The sequence below is a fragment of the Delphinus delphis genome, chromosome 2 (assembly GCF_949987515.2).
Source record: "Delphinus delphis chromosome 2, mDelDel1.2, whole genome shotgun sequence".
NCBI classification, from domain to species: domain Eukaryota; kingdom Metazoa; phylum Chordata; class Mammalia; order Artiodactyla; family Delphinidae; genus Delphinus; species Delphinus delphis.
Window position 1 is genome coordinate 76733882 of NC_082684.1, and position 16997 is coordinate 76750878.

General features: G+C 41.2%; 1 non-coding gene across 1 annotated transcript; it reads left to right on the forward strand.

Moving 5' to 3' along the window:
* Positions 1–12279: 12279 nt before the first annotated feature.
* TRNAL-UAG (transfer RNA leucine (anticodon UAG)) lies at positions 12280–12361 on the forward strand. The gene has a single exon. It is a non-coding gene; the product is annotated as a tRNA-Leu (tRNA).
* The last annotated feature ends 4636 nt before the right edge of the window (positions 12362–16997 follow it).

Below are 16997 nucleotides of genomic sequence, written 5' to 3' on the forward strand. Positions count from 1 at the left end.
TTCTGACTTATTTCACTCTGTATGACAGACTCTAGGTCTATCCACCTCATTACAAATAGCTCAATTTCGTTTCTTTTTATGGCTGAGTAATATTCCATTGTATATATGTGCCACATCTTCTTTATCCATTCATCCGATGATGGGCACTTAGGTTGTTTCCATCTCCGGGCTATTGTAAATAGAGCTGCAATGAACATTTTGGTACATGACTCTTTTTGAATTTTGGTTTTCTCAGGGTATATGCACAGTAGTGGGATTGCTGGGTCATATGGTAGTTCTATTTGTAGTTTTTTAAGGAACCTCCATACTGTTCTCCATAGTGGCTGAACCAATTCACATTCCCACCAGCAGTGCAAGAGTGTTCCCTTTTCTCCACACCCTCTCCAGCATTTATTGTTTCTAGATTTTTTGATGATGGCCATTCTGACTGGTGTGAGATGATATCTCATTGTAGTTTTGATTTGCATTTCTCTAATGATTAATGATGTTGAGCATTCTTTCATGTGTTTGTTGGCAGTCTGTATATCTTCTTTGGAGAAATGTCTATTTAGGTCTTCTGCCCATTTTTGGATTGGGTTGTTTGTTTTTTTGTTATTGAGCTGCATGAGCTGGTTGTAAATTTTGGAGATTAATCCTTTGTCGGTTGCTTCATGCCATTATCTTTTTAAATGTTGTTTTTCTCTGTTTTTTCTTTCTCCATTCATGAAACTGGAATTAAACATATATTAGACCTTCACACCCTGTCCTCCATTTCTTTTAACCTCTCTTCTGTATTTTCTGTCTTTCTTTCTCTCCAAGTTGCATTGTGGATTACATGTTCTTACTCATAATCCACTAATTTTCTCTACAGCTGTGTTTAATCAGCTGTTAAAGCTACCCACTGAGTAAACTGTAATTATAAATTGTAATTTTCAATTCTAGAAGTTCTATTTGCTTCTTTTTCAAAACTACTAAGTCAAATTTTGTGATTTCCCATTCCTCACAGATACCTGCCACTTAAAAAAAATCTCTTTAAACATAGTAATTATAATTTTTAATATCTATAACTGATAATCCTATATTATGCTATCTGTTGCTTTAGTTGATTCGTACTCATGTCACATTGTTTCCATGTGTAACTGGTCATCTTTGAATGTGTACTGCTCAATATCTTTGCAAAATTATACGCAGTGAATTTTTGAGGTCAAGTTGAAGCTGTCTTCCTGGAAAATATATATATATATGGCTTTTGTTTCTCACATGTACCTGGACCATTATCAGCCCAAGAGGACCCTGAAAAAAGTTCATGGCCAGGCATTCCCTGGGCCTCCAAGATGATGTAAGCCCAAGCTGCAAATCAGACCTGTGATCACCAGGAAAAGACGAGGAAAAGCTGACAGCTCATCCTTTCTGTTTTCTCTTGCTAAGCTTAGATGATTTCTGCTGAGCTCCACAACAATTAAGTGGAAGGTTAACTTCTTGTTCATCCTTATCTTGTGAGAATATCTCTTTGGGGTTCCAACTTAATATTTGGCAGAGTGCCTTACTAGAATTTCCACTTTTGGTGGGAGCTGGATCTTGACATCTGTCCCTCTTTTTTCTCCCACCCAAAGATGCTGCCAAAACTATAGCCCAATTTTGCAGTAATTAGCAAATGTCTTAAGAGCTACAAAGGTTAATGCTCTCAGATTCCATCTTTCCTTTAGATTCTGACCTATTAGTTGCTTGTTATCATATCAGTACTTTGATGCTTTTACGAAGATTTGGTAAAATCTTATCCAATATTTTTATCATTTTTCCTCAAGGAGGTTGGTACAAATTAATTAGCCCACAATTACTAGAAAGGAAATTAGAGTGGTAGGAGTTATAAAATCAATCATATTCTACCACATGGGCTGAGAAGCAGAGAAAGCGTTACTATAGAAAGAGCATAAGGGAGAGAATGCCAAAGAACAAAAAAGAGAGTGGTGACAGTGAGAAAGGAAGCCTGGATACCTTCTAAGTCCCTAGCTATGGCCCACTTCAGAGGCCTCACTGTATTCCCACTTGGAATCTATGAGACTTCCCTGAATTCTTAAAGAAATCCTCCCTTTTTGTTTTAGCAAAAATTATCTTCAACTTAAAAGACTCCTAACTAACACTGAAGGTGTTAGTATGTGTCTCTCTACCTCACTGCTTTTATCTTCCAATATTTGGATCAACATTTATCAAATGGCCGTTATATATTGGCAACAGGTTGCCCTGTACAGATCTTTGCTCCAGTCAACTTGGCCCACTTATAATTCCCCAGATATAACTCACACCTTTCCAGTTGTGATCATTTGCTTATTATTTCTTCAACTAGAATGATTTCCCATTTCTCCATACTTAGCAAACACTACTTATCCTGGAAAAACCATCTCAATGTTCTAATTCACAATGCCTTTGCTTTTTACCAAATAGATTTCATCTCTTTTCCCCTCTGAAACCCATGAACCATTTTTTGTCCTTGCTATTCCTTCCTCTACACTCCCTCTCTCAAGATTTTGAATAGGACACATGTAATGGAAGTGTCCCCCAGCACTCAGAAGTAAGCATCCAGACTGACATTACCCATTCAACTACACTCAGTCAATCATGAAATTATTGTCTTCCGTCCCATATTTCTTCATCTTATATGAAATATTGTCAAAAGGATGCACATTTTAATTTTTTTAATCTTCCAGAATTACTTCTGAGTTGTGGTTTTCTGTCTATTTCTATGTCCATCTTTTGGAAAATGCTACAAAAGATACAAAGAAAGAACTGAATGAGATGGAAAAGAAAAAGGGAAGGAGACTGTACTGCACTTTGGCTTTAGATGGCTTTGTTTTGCTTTTAGAATTGTGTGTATTAGTACATCATCTGCAGTTTATACATTATACAGCTCCTTTAGGGGAAGGTTGTATGGATTATACTTCTGGGTCTCCAAAATACCTAGCAAAGTGACCACCAGCACATACCAGGGCATTAATAAATACTAGAAATGGAGAGCAAACAAATACACAGATATGTGCAGAGAGTGAAGGAAATTATTACCCTCAGAAATCTAGAATACAACAGACTCTTATAGTTTCCTCTTCCTGAAATTCTTGGTAAAACAAGCACTGAAAATCTCTAAGGGACTTCTAGCTGTCACCCAATTTAAGCATAAATTCCAGGAAACTAGTCTGAATTCAGGTGCCAGTTCTCATATTTATGTGGTCACTGAATGGTGTACCTGACACCAGCACAGAGATGAATGTCTCACCTACCCAACACACACAGAGTATCCTTATAGAAAAAGGAGAAGTTACCTAAGAATAAACATATGGTTACCTACTGAGACTGAGAATCTCTAAGATAATGTTCATAAAAAAACACTGGGTAGAAACAGTTTAACATGGCATGTGCGTTTAGCCCTGCTGGGGCAGATTTCCTCTGAAAAATCTCTGACCTCCTTTTTCAGGCCAATTCATGATTTCAGACCCTCAAGCAGACACACTTTCTAGTGAGAGAAGCCCCACTTAAGAAACTTATCTTATGCAACAGGACAACCTTTGTTTTCTAAACATCTGTTCAGTGGAAAGTGTTTTGTGTTCATGGATTGGAAGAATTAATAGCGTTAAAATATCCAAACTACACAAAGTGATCTACAGATTCAGTGCAATCTTTATCAAAATCCCAATTGCATTCTCTACAAAAATAGAAAACAATCCTAAAATTCATATGGGACCACAAAAGTCACTGATGAGCCAAAGCAATTTTTTTTTTTTTTAGTAAATATCAGTGTTTATTTACAGTTCTTACAAGGACTGGATTTATTCTCTTTGATCTCTTTGTCTTCTTTGAACACTTGACTAGCCAAAGCAATCTTAAGCAAGAAAAACAAAGTTGGAGACATCATACTTTCTGATTTCAAAATGTATTACAAAGCTACAGTAATTAAAATAGTAACATACTACCATAAAATAGACATAGATCAAAGGAACATAATATAGAGCCCAGAAATAAGTTTTCATATATATATTCAACTGATCTTTGGCAAGGGTGCCAAGAACACACAATAGGGAAAGGATAGCCTCTTTAAGAAATGGTGTTGGGAAAATTGGATATCCACATGCAAAAGAATATAATTGGACCATTATCTCATATCTTATATAGAAATCAACTCAAAATGAATTAGAGACTTAAGTGTTAGACCTAAAACTATAAAACTACTAGAAGAAAACATAGGGGAAAAACTTCTCAACATTGGTTTAAGCAATGATTTTCTGATAATGACACCAAAACCACAGGCAACAAAAGCAAAAATAGACAAGTGGGATTATGTCAGACTAAAAAGTTTCTGTTCATCAAATGAAACAATCAATAGAGTGAATATTTTCTACCAAATAGGGGAAAACATTAGCAAACCATATATCTGATAAGGGATTAATACCTAAAATATATTTTTTAAAAAATCATATAACTCAATAGCAAAAAAACAAATGACCAATTAAGAAATGGGTAAAGGACCTGAGTAGACAGTTCTTAAAACAAGGCATACAAATGTCCAACAGATATAGGAAAAGGTACTAACATTACTAATCATCAAGGTAATGCAAATCAAAACCACAATGAGATATCACCTCACACCTGCTATAATGGATTTTATCAAAAAGACAAAAGATAGCAACTGTTGGTGAGGATGTGGACAAAAGAAAACCATTGTGCACTTTGGTTGGAATGTTAATTGGTAGAGTTATTATGGAAAGAGTATGGAGGATACTAAAAAAAATTAAAAATATAACTACCTTATGATCCTGTAATTCCACTTCTGGGTTTATATCCCAAGGAAATGAGATCAGTATCTCAAACAGACATCTGAACTCCTATGTTTATTGCAGAATTATTCACAGTAGCCAAGATATGGAAACAATCTAAATGTTGATGGATGAATGGATAGAGAAAATATGGTATACATATATACAATAAAGTAATATTCAACCTTTAAAAAGAAGGAAATTCTGCCATCTGCAATACGTTTCTTGCATTGTAAGTTTTCTGCATTGTCTGGGATATGATTAAAATGTTAATTTCAGGTAGACTAATAAAAATGATGCATTTAGTAAATTTAAGGTTAAGAACTTAAAGAATGATAACTAAAAGTAAAACAAAATGGAGGAGATAAATGGAATGATAAAAGTGCTTGTTTAATACAAAGAAAGTCAGAAAAGGACGATGATGATTTATTTAAGATTATTTAAAAAATCAAAATGGAGTAACTATGTTTCAGACATCCAAAATGGAGCCAGGTACCCATTGTGGATGTGGTTTCAGAAACGTTCCCAAATCACTGAGAACTTGAATTTTCTGAACTTCAAGGACATTACCAGTCATTTTCAAAACAACATCTGGCACGGTATTTGTTTTTCTCTTTCTGACTTACTTCACTCTGTATGACAGACTCTAGGTGCATCCACATCTCTACAAATGACCCAGTTTTGTTCCTTGTTATGGCTGAGTAATATTCCATTATATGTATATGTATATATTTATATATACCACATCTTCTTTATCCATTCATCTGTCGATTTAACTCATATATGTGGAATCTAGAAAAATGGTACAGATGAACCTATTTGCAGGGCAAGAATAGAGATGCAGACCTAGAGAATGGATGTGTGAACACGAGGGGGAAGGGGAGAGTGGGATGAATTGGGAGATTAGGTTTGACATAAATACACTACCATGTGTAAAGTAGATAGCTAGTGGGAACCTGCTGTATAGCACAAGGAGCTCAGCTCGGTGCTCTGTGATGACCTAGATGGGTGGGAAGAGGGGGGAGGTCCAAGCGGCAGGGGTTATATGTATACATATAGCTGATTCACTTAATTGTACAGCAGAAACTAACACAACATTGTAAAGCAATTATACTCCAATAAAATATATATATATATATCTGCTAGCCGCTGCTAGCTACAACCTTGTAGTTTCAAAATGTCCCCCACCCATGTCACAACTATGTTATCATTTCAAATCCCAATCAATCCTTGCTTAATAAGCATGCTTACTTCTAATTCTTGACAAATAATTTATGTAACCGCACAGTTTTTTGCTGTTGTAAGCTTCCCTCATTTTGTAATGCAATGGAACACAATTCAAGTGCTTCCTTGAATTTATGCTTCCTGGGCTGCAGTCCTAACAAACCCCAAATAAAAGCATTTATTTTCTGTCTCAACCAGGTCTCTGTTCCTGGATTTCTCGGTTAACAAGGAATAAAGAAACAAAGAACAGATAAGAGGGATCTTACTGTGATGACACAAATGTTTTAAACCTTGATTATTGTGATGGTGGTACAACTTGATAAATTTACCAAAATAATCATTGAATTATACACTTACAAAGATGAATTTAAGGTATGTAAATCATACCTCAATAGTTATTTTTTTAAGTGTTGATGGGAATAATAGAAAGCAAATAGCAATTGGTAGACTCAATCTCCTCTGTATCAGGAATTACAATTAATGTAAATGTTACAAATATCGTAGTTAAAAGCAAAAATTGTTAGATTGAGTAGAAATGAGACCTAACTCTATGCTGTTTATAGAAAACACATTTTAAATGTAAAGACAAGTGTTGACAGAAATAATCAATAAACAATGAACAATAGAAAGAGAAAAGAGTTTTATTTGTTCCAAACCAAGGACTGTACCCTAGGAGACACAGATTCAAGAAGCAATTGAACTGTGTTCCACCAACCTATAAAATGGAGGCTTACATAGGCAAAAAGTGCAAAGTTATGTAAGTTGATTGTCAAGATTTAGGTATGGAGCTGGCAAGAAGTAAGGGTGTTTGTTAAGCAAGGATTGGCTGGGGTCCAAAATATTTGCATAGTTACAAGAGGAAACCTAAACCACAGTCATTCCATTTTGATTTTACAATACATTATTTTCTTTAATGGCTAAAGCAGATGTACAATGCATGTTTGACAGGTCATAAGACAAGCTGTTCTAGTTAGTGTAAAGTTCAAGCCAAATTGTGTATAAGCCAGAATGACTTGTGATGATGCAAATGTTTTAAACATTTATATATGGAAATTTATGAAAAGTTTGAGTTTATGAATTCAAATATATGAAACTTTCTTCCATCATACAGATAGGCTGGAAGGAAAAAAATGGAAAAGACATACCATTTAAAACTCTTTAAAGGAAAAAGAATGATGTAGTTATATCAATATCAGACAACAGATTCTTTAAGGTGAGAAGTACTATATGAGATATTGAGGAATATTTTATTATAAAAGTGTCAATTATATACAATATTCCTTGTGGTACATCCATACAATGGACTATTATTCAGCACTGAGACCTATAGCATGAGCTAACAAGCCATGAAAAGAAATGTAAGAACTGTTATGGACTGAATGTTTCCGCCAGATTCATATGTTGAAGCCCTAACCCCCAATGTGATGGTATTTGGAGATGGTCTTTTGGGGGTAAGTAGGGTTAGATGGGGCCATCAGGATGGGGCCTCAAGCTGGGAGCAGTGTCCTTATAAGAAGAGATATCAGAGGGCTTGCTTTCTCTTTCTCTCTCCTTCTCTGCCATGTGAGGACAGAGTGCTTGCCTGCAAGCCAGACGATAGCTTACATCAGAATTCGACAATCCTAGCACCCTGATCCTGGACTTCCAGCCTCCAGAACTGTAAGTAAATATATTTCTGTTGTTCAAGTCACCCAGTCTATGGTATTTTGTATGGTAGCCTGAGCTGACTAAGACAAAAAACTGAAATGCATATTACTAAATGAAAGAAGCCCTTCTGAAATGTTACATATTGTATGATTCCAACTATTTGATGCTCTGAAAAAGGCAAAACTATGAACGAAACAAAAAGATCACTGGTTGCCAGGGGTTGGGGTGAGGGAGGGGTGAATAGGCAGAGCACAGAGGATTTTTAGGGCAGTGAAACTATTCTATTTGATACAGTAGATACATGTCATACATTTGTTAGAATCCATAGAATTTGTAACACCAAGGGTGATCCCTATTGTAAACTGTGGTTTGGGGGTGATAATGATGTATCAGTGTGATTCATTGATTGTAACATATGTACCATTCTGTACCACTCCAGTGTGGGATGCTGAAGATGGAGGAGTCTGTGCATGTGTGAGGGCAGGAGGTATATGGGAACTCTATGCACTTTCTACTCAATTTTTCTGTGAACTTAAAACTGCCCTGAAAAGAAATTCTATTTAAACTCTCCACAATATCCTTGAATTTTTATGTATCTAATAACATGTCTTCAAAGGTAAGAAACAAAAGTTGACATAACTGAGAGAAGAAATAGAAAAATACACAATCATCATTGGATATTTGAACAATCCTCTCTCAGTAAGTATTAAACAAGTAGACAAAATATTCAGTGAGGACTTCGAAGGTTTTATGAACACAGTAACCAATATCTGGTACTGGGAGGTAACTGGATAGATTCCTAACAAAAAGGAACTTTGAATAACGTTTACTATGCATATGCCAACTACAAACTGGCATTTGCCATCTGCCTCTGCAAGGATTAAGTCACTAGCCACTGCAGTCCCTGACCTTCAACACACCCTGAAAGGGGTTCAGGGTGGAGATCAGGAATGAGGCAATGTGTGCTCTGGGAAAAACTGGCAAAACAGACCTTTCAGATAGTTAGATATTTTCAGGAGAAGATTTTATGAGCCCAAATTCTTGCATCTTCTTACATCTAGAAAAGCACTAAAATCATTAACAGAGACATCTGCTCCTTGCCAAAATGTGTGCTTGACTGCATGTACCCCCTTCACTAAAATCACATACAATACTGAGTTCCTTCCTACCTCTTCAGAGCTGTTCCTCAGAGCTGTCTGAGATGCTGTCTCCCAGGCTATAGTCCTCATTTTGCCCCCAATAAAACTCACTCACAACTCTCACATTATACATGTTTTTTCAGTCGACACATACTTCAATCACTCAGTTGATAGAATGAAGGACTGTAGGATGCATATCCTGGTAGACATCCTTAGGTCTCTAAGGTTCAAAGGAGAATGCAAGTATTTTGCACACTACTGACAAGGATGTGAACTCTACCTTGTCTAAGTCCGTAAAATGGACATGATAAAAAATACACTTGGACATAGAAGATCAAGGGTAGATGAGATTCCATTTTCTTAGGCCGAGATCTTGCAGGTGCATTGTTCATGGACCTCAGACTTCCTAGGTTTCAAGTCTCTAAAGTTCTTTCACAGATGAGAAAGACCTGTGGTATCAAGTTTCCAGGGTGACCTCAGTTGATTAGTTTGGATATGTGCAAAGTTTTCCATGTGGCCTAGGAGAGGGTAAGGGTGCAAACATTTCTCCTAGTTTCTCCTGCACGCTCATCTGTCTTTATGCCATGCCCAGTAAGACAAATACACGTGGCCAGAGACTTCAGAAGATAACACCATTTGATTCCACTTTTGCGTAGTTCATCTGAGACCTTTAGCATTTCTAGTCCTGGGCATCCTTGGGTCCACATTCTATTCATGCCTTTTTTTTTTTGCAGTACACGGGCCTCTCACTGTTGTGGCCTCTCCCGTTGCGGAGCACAGGCTCCGGACGCACAGGCTCAGCGGCCATGGCTCACGGGCCCAGCCGCTCCGCGGCACGTGGGATCTTTCCAGACAGGGGAACGAACCCGTGTCCCCTGCATCGGCAGGCGTACTCTCAACCACTGCGCCACCAGGGAAGCCCTATGCATGTCTTAAGGGTCATAAAGTGACCGGTACTGTTCACCAGTATTGGAAGGACCTTATCCTTGTCCTTAACAGTAGTCTTTACTATTTTGCCAGGCTTTTCCCTCTCATTTATATCCAAGGCCTCTCATTTTTCCCCCACTGCCACCATATTGAGCATACATCTCTTCCCTGCACACTGCTTTCAAGAAGTCTGCACATCTTTGACTCCTTCAGCTTGCCTTCCTCATTTCTGTTACAATTCCAAAATAAAAAACTGATCTCTGCTGCAGTGGTTTTCGAAGCATGGTCCCTGGATCAGTAGCAACAGCAGCACCTCACAACCTGTTAGAAATATAAATTCTTAGGCCCTTGGTCTTCTAAATCAGAAATTCCAAGAGTTGAGTCTAGCAATCTGTCTTTTTAATAAGCCCTCCAGGTGATTGTGATGCATGCTAACATTTGAGGGCCACTGCTCTACCACTGGTGAGATGCCCCTCTCCAGTGATCTCTTTCCACACCAGCAGGGAGCTCCAGCCCCAATATGTCTACCTCTGTTACCCTTGAAACTACGTTGAGGTTCTTTTACAGAGATCCCACAGAGAATCTGAGTTAGCAGTCTTCCTGCAATCCCTGTTCCCTTCACTTTTATGTTGAAATTTATGGGATTTCAGGAAGAGATCTCTATCTCTATGCCCAAATTTCCCCCTTTTTATAAAGACACCAGTCGTATTGGATTAGAGCCCACACTAATGACCTCATTTTAATTTGATTACTTCTGTAAATACCTTATTTCCAAATAAGGTCACATATTGGGGCACTGGGAATTAGGACTTCTATATATCCTTCTGGAGGGACACAATTCCACCCAAAACAAAGACCATAGAATTTTACTGGAGGCTCTGGGAAAATCCCCTTTATGTGTCCTGGGAACCTTCAACACCACCAAGGGAAGGGATTAATTTTCCCTTCTCTTGGGGGAATTAAGAAACAATGACAATTGTCTATTCTTAAGGAAGTAAGCCAGGTCTGGGTGCTTCTTCTCTGACATAGACTGCATATTTGCAAGAGAGAGGGAAGCACAGAGCATATACAACCTCCCCGTTTAAGGCTCTTGGTGGAATTTGCCCCCCAAATAGCTTTAATTTTATCAAATGAAGGATGTGATCGGATATCACCAGGGAACCACAATTTCTACCCTTAGAAGGCAGAAAATTGGCCCAAGCATCCCCCAATCCCATTGCCCAGCCTTTTGCTCAGTCACCTGTTAGAATTCCAAAATACAAAACCGATCTCTGCTGCAATGGTTTTTATTGCCCGCCCCCCCACCCCCAAGTCTAGGCAGTAGTTGTGAAATAATTCTCAGCTACTGCCACAAAGTAGCAAAAGAGACATAGCATCGTGGTCTTCTGTAACTTCCACTTCGTTGTAATTAAAAGCAGCAAGAATTCCTTTTCACATAGGGAACATGGAAACTCAAGTTTGGTGGATCCTAGACAGATGCTCAAACATTTGGAGAACTGATGTGTGGCTCCTCTTCTCCGTGTCAAGAGGCGTGACAGTGTAATTCTCTCGCCTATTCTGGCCCCGTTCCCAGGCTCCCCTCCGGAGGCCGGCAGCCTTGGGCTTCTAGGTAGGATGAGGAGCGGGAGCGTGAGAGTTGTCAGGAATCCTGGGCACCTTGCGTACCAGTCTGGGCTCAGAATCCGGCCTCAGTCCCTATGGAAGGACGTCTCAGTCCGTCTCCTTCCGCAGTCGCCAGTAGTAATAGCCTCCACAGGGCTACAACTGCGCAGGGGAAACAGGACCTCTCTGGGAGACGCAGAAATGGGAGACACAGAGATACAAAAGGGACTAGAGGCTCCCGGGAAGCAGGAACCGATCCGACCTAAAAAACAGCCTCCCTTCCCGCAGGCTGAACTGGGGAGGAAGACTGCAGACTCTGCTTGGGCTGGCACTAGGGAGCGGGCATTGATCGGCGTCGGCTATTTGCGCTTTCGGCCAAGAGAAGAAAAAGGGAACTAGGAAACAAGCTTTTTTTTTTTCCCCAGTCGTTTAACGCACGCACTGTGCATGACTTCTGGAGACTTCTCTCCCGGCTTCAGAACCGAAAAGTATCAAAGTCAAAATTTAGCAAAGAATTGAAGTCGCGGCGCGCGGGGTGGTGACAGGGAAAGACAGTTTGCTCTTTGTTATTCCACCACCGCGATCCCCAAGTGATCTGGAGTCTAAATCAAGGAGTTCATTCGTCCTTTCAACAGTTTTTGAGCGCTTACTGGACGCCAGGCGGAAGCTGACGTGACCCGCCTTCGCAAAGATGTTACATTCTAGATCCCAAGTGCTGTGCTTTGGGAGGGGATACTTGGTTTTGAAGGTCTTTCTCTTTTAGCTCCTGGAGTGAGAAGAGCTGTTTGGGTTGGGTGAATGCAGGTTCGAGTCCTAGTAGAGCTGAGAAGAACTTTCTTAGTGTCCCTTGGTGATACCTAGAATCATGGTTTCGGGTCAGGGAGTTGAGAACAACGCGGGAAAAAAAAAGGGCAGAAATGTATAACTAGTAAGTGTACAGAATTATACGGTACACGCTTGGTAGCGTGGCCGAGCGGTCTAAGGCGCTGGATTTAGGCTCCAGTCTCTCTGGAGGCGTGGGTTCGAATCCCACCGCTGCCAAGGTTTTCTTTCTTAACCACAAGCGATCACTGCCCGTGTCCTCACTACAGGAGCGGATAAGGACTTGCCAAAGGTGTTGCATTTAAGCTGGGGCGTTCAAGTTGAGGAGAGGTGGAAAGCCTTGAAACCAGCGGGGTGGAGTGGGGTTAGGCTCCCGGAAGCAGGAACCGATCCAATCTAAACGACAGCCGCCCTCCCTGCAGGCTGAATTGGAGAGTAAGACTCTGCAGACTCCGGGGTGGGGCACGGAGGGGAGCGGGGAGCGAAGTAAGACTTTGTCTCATCATTTTCTCTTAAGTGTTAACACGGCAAAATTCGGGCAGATGCAAAGTGTCCCTGTGCAGTTTCTGCTGCTGACTGCCTCTGGAACCCCTATAGTTTCCTACGGGATGTTCTCTATTTTTCCACTGGTCTCCCCGCTACAACAGCACCCCCCACTCACCCACCCACCCTTTCTCTTTCCGTCTCTCCCTCCAGGTAAAGGTGGTAAAGTCAAGCCAGTAAAGGACGATGGGTTAAGCAGAAAGCGAATCATCGAGGGAGGCAACTGCTCACCAGCTCAGGGAAGTGATTCAATTCCCAGGCTTGAGCCAGCCAAGGAAGAGTACCCTGACCGCCCCCCCCCACCCCCAGCCCGCAAGGTATCCTAGGATGGGTTCAAAGTCAGAATTTGAGCTCTTTAGAGAAAATTCTCACTTTCTGACCTTTGGACAATGACTTTCCTGCCCCATGTGCACTGCCTTTGGTACCCAAAGGGTGCACTGGGCACGGTTTGGCAGTCATTGCCCCCAGGTCTGAATCCAGGCATTGTCCCTTCCTCAAGCCTTTGAGAAGGAGTCATCGGTTCATTTCAGTAGGTGGTGATAGTCCTGACTGGCCCACGCCCTAAAGGAGGCAAGAGATAAATTTGTCCTTGTGACTTATTAGTCAGCCTCTACCATAGTGACATTTTGGATAATTCTTTGTAGTGGGGGCCTGTCATATGTATTATAGAATGTCTAGCAGCATCCCTGGCCTTTACCCACTAGACACCAGTAGTACTGTCCCAGTTTTGACAAACGAAAATGTCTCCAGACATTGTCAAATGTCCCCTACGAGGCAAAATCCTCCCTAAAGACCTGAGGGTGCAACTACAGTATTGTCTCCCAGTGTTTGGTTTGTCTTCTCAATCTCTTCACAGTGTCTTTTGAAGGGCAGGGGTTCTTAATTTTAGGAAGTACAATTAATCACTGTACTTAATTTTTCTTTGATGGGTCATGCTTTAATGTTGCATCTAAGAAATCTTCCCCCAACACACGTTGACAAAGATTTTATTCTAAATATTGTATAGTTTTGATTTTTCATCCATTTTGAGTTAAGTTTTCATTCAGTGTGAAGTAGGGATCAAAATTGTGGGTTCTTTTAAAGCATCATTTGTTGAAAAGACTACTTTTCTCTACTGACTTGCCTTTGAAATTTTGTCAAAAATTAGTTGAAAATACATGTGTGGTTCTACCTCTGCACTCCTGTTCCATAGATCTATTTTTGTATCTTAATGCCAATACTACCGTCTTGATTGTAGCAGATTTCTAAGTCTTGAGGCCAGGCGCAGTGAGTCCTCCAACTTTGTTCTTCTTTTGTTGTCTGGAGCATGCTATGTCTTTGGATTTTCATATGAATTTTGGAATCAGCTGGTCATTTTCTGGGAAAAAAACCTGTTGTTATTTTGATTTGGATTACATTGAAACCATAAATCAATTTAGGGATAATTGATATCTTAACAGTATTGTCTTCTCATTCACAAACACAAAATGTTTCTCCTTGTATTTAGGTTTTCTTTCATTTCTCTCAGCATTTTTTTTTCAGTGTACAAGTGTACACGTTTTAATGCTAAGTATTTCATATTTAATGATACTATAGTAAATTGGATTGCTTTTTTTTTTTTTTTTTTTTTTGTGGTACGCGGGCCTCTTACTGCTGTGGCCTCTCCCGTTGCAGACCACAGGCTCCGGACGCGCAGGCTCAGCGCCCATGGCTCACAGGCCCAGCCGCTCCATGGCATGTGGGACCTTCCCGGACCGGGGCACGAACCCGTGTCCCCTGCATCGGCAGGCGGACTCTCAACCACTGCGCCACCAGGGAAGCCCCTGGATTGCTTTTTAAAAGAATCCAAAATCGATTTCTTTTTTAAAAATTTAATTTATTTATTTTATTTACTTATTTTTGGCTGTGTTGGGTCTTGTTGCTGCGTGTGGGCTTTCTCTAGTTGTGGCGAGTAGGGGCTACTCTTCTTTGCAGTGTGCGGACTTCTCATTGTGGTGGCTTCTCTTGTTGTGGAGCATGGGCTCTAGACACACGGATTTCAGTAGTTGTGGCACGCAGGCTCAGTAGTAGTGGCTTGCGGGCTCTAGACCGCAGGCTCAGTAGTTGTGGCACACGGGCTTAGTTTTCCACAGCATGTGGGATCTTCATGGATCAGGATTTGGACCCATGTCCCCTGCATTGGCAGGTGGATTACGTAACCATTGCGCCACCAGGGAAGCCCCAAAATTGATTTCTGATTGTTCATTGCTAGATACTATATATATATGTGTGTGTGTATATATATATATATATATACACACACACATATATATGGTATATACTCTCTATATATGTATATATAGTATAAACAGTAATATATACAATTAATTTCAATATTAATCTTGTATTCTACAGCTTTTCTAGATTCAATTAGTAGTTATAGCTTTCTGTAGATCCCATAGGATTTTTACATAGGCTTTCATGTCTTTTTTTCACTTTTCCAATTGAATTTTATTCCAGAACATTTTAAACCCAGTACATTTCCCCACTGCTAACAGCTCCATCCTCCATCAACCCGTAGACGAAAGAACTGAAGCTACTGCTCAGCTGTGAGTGTGCTGTCAGCTACAGATTTTCAAGGAATATAGAACAAAGTCCTGGAGCCAGGCCAGCAGCGGTCAGTGACTCAGCCAGCTCCCAGAACTGTGGTCCTGAGTTCGCAGGTGTGCGCCTTCAGTAGTGTCTCTCCCTTCCTGGCCCTGCCGCTTTGCTCAGACTGACTGGAAATCCATGCAGCACAGGAACAGTGAGAGCCCGGAACCCCGCACGTTGTCCTCAGAGGTCCGTGCCCCACATGCTAGAAGAGTTCTGTCTAGGCCAAAGCCACACAACCCGAGGGCAAGTTCAGGTGTTATCCAGAAGAGTCCAACACTAATCCTTAAAGAAAAAACAGCTGCTCTCACTGACCTTGCTACCGAAAACTCGGCCTCTGTACACCGGTGCCGAATCAAATCTTGGAGACAGAGTATTGGGTGAAGTAGAGAAGGATAGCTTTATCACTTTGCCAGGCAAAGGGGGACACAGTGGGCTCCTGTCCTTGAAAACTATGTGTCCTGACCCGGGAGGATTGGAGGAGAAGTTTTACAGCAACTGTTCAAGGGTGGGGTCTCTGACAAGGTCAGGGGTGAGCAGGGCCTGCGCTCCCTTCATCTTGTCTCAGGTGGTCGGTCCCCTAATCTGGATGAGCTCCTCTGGTCCTTTAATCTGGCTTCAGGTGGTTTCCTGGCAACAGTTAATTAGCAACTGTTTGAATCTGCCCTTTGGAACTCAGGGAAGGTCCTGGAGGCTGGAGTCTTGCCTACAAGAAACAGGGGACGAAAAAGGCCTCCGTGCCCGGGAGCCCCACAGGGCCTCACTCGGTTTCACCCTCGGCTCACTATGTACCAGGCACTGTGCCAAGCACTTAGTACTTCATCTTCGAAACAGCCTCGTGAGGTCGTTGTGTCATTATCCCCACTTTACAGATGAGGGAAGAGACTCAAGAATGAAGTCACATACTTGCCTAAGTCTCAGAGCTCTTAAGATAGGGCTCAGGTTCTGTGTGACCTGAGCTCTTCATTACCTCATACCCCAAAACTGCCCCTTAGGAAAGAGGGGTAGGGGATGAATTCTGACAGAGAACACTTTTAGAAATTTGGAGAAAACCCAGCCACTGCAGTGATTGGGGGCACCCACCTGAGTGCAGGCAAAACTGCACAGCTGTTAATGCCTGGCCCAGCCCCAGTAGACGGGCACTCTGCTCCCCTACAGACCTGTGGCCTTGCTTTCAATAAGCAAAGGTCATCGTGGGCAATTCTGCACAGGGGTCCCAGAATTCAAATTGCTGTCTTGTTTCTCAGGCGTTTGCTTAAGAGAGCCTAGTGCTGGGTGCGCAGGAGGAATGCCTGATTCAGGTCAAAATAAATATGCCAGTCTCCACCCAAAGCTTATCTGCTCTCACTCCTCCCAGAATAGGGCCTGGTGACTTCTGGTGGCATCATGGGAGGATCCAGCTTCCCATGAGCCTGTAGGCTCTGCTATTCCATTGTAGCCTAGCAGTTCCTACAATGGCTACAGCCAGAGTTCCAGTTCTGAGAGAAAGGGATAAAATGACCCTTGAGTGGCCTTAACTCTATAGCTTCAGAGCATATTTATTCTCTGGAAAATGACTCTGAAGGAAGAGGCAGACGGGGACAACAGGATGAGAACTTTACCCCAGGTCACTGAGTGGAGATAAGAAGACTCTTAGATATTGCCACCCCTACCCACCTCCCCAGGGAGGGAGACATTTAGAGTGACAGCCTGGGACCATCTG